Below are 5,961 nucleotides of genomic sequence, written 5' to 3' on the forward strand. Positions count from 1 at the left end.
TCCGACTTTGCGGGTTAGATGGGTCGCAGGACAAATGACAATGACAGCTTATTTTAAGCTTAAAGCATAACTGGCAGTATGCGACCTACTCGAAAATAGCGAAAATCGTTCGAATCGAGCTGCGCAATGCCTCCCCTGGTTTCTGTTATTTATCGGTGAGGTGACACTGTAATGACCATTCAATGATAATTTAAAGAAAAAAAAACCTATTCAATTATTTAGAATTCAGGAGTCATTTCGACGTATGATTATCCTTTTTTTTAAAGTTAAATGAATGTATCAAAGATTAGTTTTTTACGCATATCAAAATATGTTAATAAAATCCAGTAAAAATGATGAACACGAAATAGAGAAAAAACTAGAGTATCGGTAAGGAATTGCATCACATCGACAGAGGTCGCTCTTCGGCAGGTTTTGAATTAGAATGCTGAAAAAAACCGCTGCTGAAGTGTGAAAATCGGGAATTCGCCATGTGATGGAATGTTTACCTTTAAAAAAAAGTCTAATAGTTTGCAGATAACAATTTTAAACTTGAAAAAAATCATAATCATAATTGTTTTCGATACGTTTGGCATGTCCAAGTTCTAATCGACACCATTTTCAGGCTCTTGGTACCGCAGTGCCAATTCGTTGAATTAACCCCAATAGTAAGCTCGTTTTGCATCGTTTCAAAATTAATTTGAAATCTTTCAAAAGAGTGTCTGAAAACAGTGCTTCAAAACTTTTTGCTTTGTACTTTTTGTCGTTAGTAAACCGGTGATACACCAATGTTACATAATACCTATTCGAAATTGCTGGGTGCATCGAAGTAACTTGCACTTGGGCAACCTGAAATGATTATTTGAATTACCGCTTTTTGCATTTTTTAAAATAGATACAGGCCAATATCAGTGGAAGTAAAGTATGCGCTCACTATACATATGGCTTTTTACGGTACTAAATACACCTGCATTTATACACTTGTGTTATTTAAAAAAATCGAAAAACTTTTTATTGCATTTTATGAAAGGATATGTACCTTCAGATAAAGCAATAAATATATTCGGATTTTTTCGACTAGAGTATCTTTTCTCAAAATATCATAAACCTCTGAGCATTAGCACCGATTTGGCTGCTGCGCGCCACACGCCACGAACGATTATCTCGATACTATTTTTTTCCAATGTGGCTGTGATAAGCCTGAATTTTAGACAGGCTTGTTTTTAACATTAATAGCGTGCTCGGAACGAAGGAATTTCAATTTAAAGCCACATTTTTTTCCTACCGAAAATTTTTACTAAAATAACGAAACTTTTAAGAAAAACAATCACCATTTTTGTGAAAAAAATAAAGCATGCAAAATCCTCCATTCATGTACATCCAGGGGCGGATTAAGACGAAAGCGAAGCAGGCGGTCGCCTCCTCGTCAATCATATAAGGGCGCTTAATGTGGGAGCGAAAAGATTAAAAAAAAACTAAATACAAACCACAATAATAATTTGAATGTTCGGAAAGTTTAGTTGGTTGGGTGGTTTTCCAGGCTTGCTCATCAAGTCAATAAAAATATGAATTTGTACATTTGATTTTTTATTTTGAAACATCGATTATAAATCAAATTAAAATTCTAGTTTTTTGGAATACTTAAGAAATGGAAACATGCAAAAACCGTTGTATATTTGCTAAACTTGTTCCGTTTTAGAATAAACACCATGTCAATAGTAATGCTGTTTTTACTCTCACGTAGTTGACGGGGAGTCGTGATATTTAAAATGGATGATCTCCTGATCATGAGGGCTTCACGAAACTTAGACTTAATCGACTGAACTGGAAACTATGTTATAAAGTTTCTTTGTGTCAACTGAATTTGTTCATAATTCAAATATATAAATTTTTTTCATTATTTTTAACTGCTGAACTGATCTAGAAAGTAAAGAGTGGTTGGAGATTTTTTATATAAGTTTTACAAATAGCACTTGGGCAAAGCGACAATTGTCAACAGGACATACTAAGTTTTAGTAAAGTTCAAAATTTATTACTGTTATTATCATGTTGGCATAAGCTTGTCGGTGTTCCAAGAACATTCCCAAAATTTTAGACTGTCGTGATTCATCATTATTGGATTTCTGTTTTGCTTGCTTATAAAGACTTGGTTTTTTTTTAAACAAATATTACATATTTTATATTTCCAGCCACAATATAATTGACAAAGTTAGAAAGACTTATTTAAAAAAGAAATTTACTGTGTTAATGCTAATATAAGTTATGAGGACTTATACAGTCAGGTTTTTTTACGCGGTGTTTTTATACGCGATTTTTTTACCAGTTTTTTACGCAGATTTTTGAATTAACGCGGTTTTTTAGCCGGATTTTTTAATTAACGCGGTTTTTTTTACGCGGATTTTCGAATTAACGCGGTTTTTCTTACGCGGTTTTTTTACGAGGTTCGTATCTTTCGCATAAAAAAATCTGACTGCATAAATTATATAAATTAAAGGACAAAAGATATATTGATAAAAGTTTTATTTATTAGCTTTCTAAACTGTAGCAAAGCTAAAAAATGGGGAAAAATCTATGTTTTGTTTTCCTTTCCCATGAAATTTATTGGATATCAGCTACCGAATTTATTCTGACGGTTTCTTTCACAATTGCAAACGTTCATAAAAATTAAAAAGAGTTTAAAATTAGAAAAATTAAAATTACTTTGGTTACATATTTATTTTGGTTGAATGAATAAATGTTAATTTGTTTTGGACATCTTTGAAACTTTTTACTTGACCATCACTCATTTTTGTATGAAAATGTTTTTTTTTTGCTTGGAATTGAGAATTAGTTTTGTTGTCTAACATATTGTGTTTGGAGATCTTATTTTTTCTAGTTCAAAATTACTTTTTGCGCGAGGGATACGTGGCGCATGGAACAAACATGAAAACTCCAGAATCAATGTTAATGTTAATTTCGAAACTGTTCTAAGTACTTGAAAAAGCAACTAAATAGCAGAGTCAATTTCACCTGTGAAATGAACGAAACGAAACAAAATTTAGGACAAAAAAGGTCAAATAAAATAAGTTATTTTCCAGAAATTTAATTTGGGAAATTTCGCCGACGTTCTCATCATCAAAACAATTTTTGGAATGGCCGACTTATTAAGAATTTGTTGTAGAAAAAATCACGCAAAAATTTGCGTAAAAAGCAATTTCAGTGTATTTCTGAACGAAAAACCAAGACAGTTTCAAACGGATTTTGTAAATATGAGCTCCAATTTTAAAACAGTTTATTAAATTGTTTAATGAATAGATAAAGGAAGAAAAATTAAATTGGACATATATATATATTTTTTTGAAATTTATGACAAAACAAAATTTCATTGTTCAAAAATTTCCCTACATTTACAAACTTTAATAAAAGCGGATGCCAAATAAAACAAAAATCATTTAACACTTCTGAATTCTTTAGAGAGAATACTACCGTTTCAATTTCAAAAACTCGATTGTTCTAGGACTAGGTGAGGTTAGGTTAAGATGCCCCGTCGATTTCAATCGTTATTTTTAAAACATCAACTTTGACACCATCTAAAGATAAACCACTTGCAAATAATCCTCAAAGGATGCATTTAACTGAATGACAATATAACTTGAGTACCGGTAGAAAATTGCATTACGTCAGCAGCGGTCGCTCTCCAGCAGGTTTTGCATTCGAATGCTGTTGAAAAGGAGCCGAAGAAAACCGCTGCTGAAGTATTCCAAAACCCTACATATTTTTTCACATTTTCGCAAAGAGCTGAATGTGACGTTTAAACTAACAGAGTTGTGATTGTTTATATTACAGCAGAAATTATTTTGGTTCAGAATAAAAGCATAGAAAAACAAACACATTTTTTAGGAATGTTTGATACATGGATCGAAATTATTCACATTCATAGAAATGCAAATGTATAAACCTGCAAATCTGCTGCTTGTGATTTAAATCAAGTTGAATTTGATCGCTTTTCGAAATTTTTTGGATCGCGAAAGTTCAGATAGCTATGTTCTCTCTTCGGACCGCACCCTTTGGAATCCAGGTCTGATGTCAAATACAACTATTGATATAAATTGAAAAATGAAGGGAGGTTTAGGAAATCTGAATCTGATGAAGGGAGGCGTTAAAAACAGTTTTCGCCTGCAGCTCAAATCACTCTTCGTCCGCCTCTGTGTACAGCGTAAAGGTACAACCTACAGGGTTTGTTTGTTTGTTTTTTTTTTTATTTTATGTTTTGTTTTTGTGTTTCTGATAAGTAGTTCTTTCTGTAACATGCTCACCGCGAGAGACGTTGGAATCATGTTTTTGGTACAATGACTGCTGTGACTAGTTTTTTTTTCGAAAGTTTTTGATCAAATGATATGCGTAAATAAATATGCATTTACTTTTCTAAAATATAATGTTTGTCTACACCAACAGAAATAATTTTTATCTATCGCGAGAACAAGTGCATAACCTTCTGAGACAGGAGCTGCGTGGCCGCAAGGTTTTGGAGTCTGCTTTGTCAAGCTTTGTCGGTCGATATCAAAAATGAATAAACATGGGTTTATTCTCAGGTTCCCCCATCACTTACTTTTTCTTTACGTTCAATTCTATAATACCTTTGTGTGAATTTCTCTTAACAAAAATATAACTTGATTTTAGTTGAAAAGTATTGCAGTTTTAGAAATATCTTGCATTCATTCCTAGGGTCCAATGAAAAACAATAAGAAAGGTGAGTACGATCAGCCAATCTACTTGTTTCGGGAAAAAACACGTTTAAAAGTACGTGGTCCCATAAGCTTTTTTACTGGTTAGTGGAACAAAATGCTTTGTGAGATGATAGTTTACGACATCAAATGTTCAAAATTTTGAGTTGTGTCACTAACCGACGATATAGTGGTATATTCACTTCTTCACAATGCACTTCGTTTGGAGATAAACACTCTGGCGATACGCTACAGTTTTCAAGGAATCATTTGAATTCTTGGAAAGCTGTTAATTGACTTTTACTCTTATCCAGCAAACTATTTTACTACCGGAAACACCCGACTTTGCAGTGTAAGTAAATAAGAAAATAATTGCAAGTGATGAATAAAATTTATTTTTTTGTCATTATGAATAGCTTCATGTTAATTACGAGCGAGATCTGTACGCGGCCGTAGTCACAGGAAGCTGAGGTCTATACCGGGTGCGCTTGAAGCTTCCAATGCCGAACTTGAGTGAAACATACCAGCACGAGAGCATGAAAGAGGTTTGTTTTACTTTTTGTGTGTGTGTGTTTTTTTTTGTTTTTTTTTTTTTTTGACCAGAGTAAATCCTAATCCAGAGACTGCTGCTGCTGGACTACTGCTGCTGTTGGGACCACTGTTGCTGCTGGAACTATTGCTACTGCTGCTGGGACTATTGCTACTGCTGCTGGGACTGCTGCCGAGTTGTTGCCTCCAAGCAGTTCTGTGGAAACTCTAGGTACAACTATTACTACATGGTCCAACGATCAACTGTAAAGCTCAGAAATATTCAAAGGGATCGGTAAACTTGCTTCAGCGGGAGAACCTGGGTAAAAATTCAATGTTTCCGTTATGAGAACAATTGCTTATTTTTTCCCTTTATTCTACTTCTTAGACTGATTCGAAAAATAAAGCGATTGCGACATCGATCGGGCAAGCAAGCCTACACAATCGGAACCCTGCATTCATACACATATCCTGTTGTTTCCAGAAAATGATTTATTTAAAGAACAAACAAAATAAAATTCAATGTAATCTTATGTACGCTTTTCCAAATGATAGAATGATCAAAATAAACAAAAAGAATAAAAACTCAAATTATTGTAAACTTTTTTTTTAAATGATTACAATACCCTTGCTAACAAGTCAAGCGTAGTAGTCAAGTAGGTTTGGTTTCTCTTGCTCCAGTCATATATATAAAGTTTATGTACGAATTAGAATAACAGAGTTCAGCTATTCTCACTGCTTTCGGGCAGTG

General features: G+C 33.5%; 1 long non-coding RNA gene across 2 annotated transcripts; it reads left to right on the forward strand.

Annotated features, from left to right (window-relative positions):
* The first annotated feature begins 2,836 nt into the window (after nucleotides 1-2,836).
* On the forward strand, nucleotides 2,837-5,743 carry LOC129718660 (uncharacterized). 2 transcript variants are annotated; one of them, XR_008726992.1, is made up of 5 exons: nucleotides 2,837-4,708; nucleotides 4,997-5,034; nucleotides 5,099-5,227; nucleotides 5,303-5,533; nucleotides 5,599-5,743. It is a non-coding gene; the product is annotated as an uncharacterized LOC129718660 (long non-coding RNA). The 2 variants fall into 2 exon arrangements; XR_008726991.1 differs by having other exon boundaries at nucleotides 4,997-5,227.
* The last annotated feature ends 218 nt before the right edge of the window (nucleotides 5,744-5,961 follow it).

This window comes from Wyeomyia smithii, chromosome 1 (genome assembly GCF_029784165.1).
Source record: "Wyeomyia smithii strain HCP4-BCI-WySm-NY-G18 chromosome 1, ASM2978416v1, whole genome shotgun sequence".
Taxonomy (NCBI): Eukaryota; Metazoa; Arthropoda; class Insecta; order Diptera; family Culicidae; genus Wyeomyia; species Wyeomyia smithii.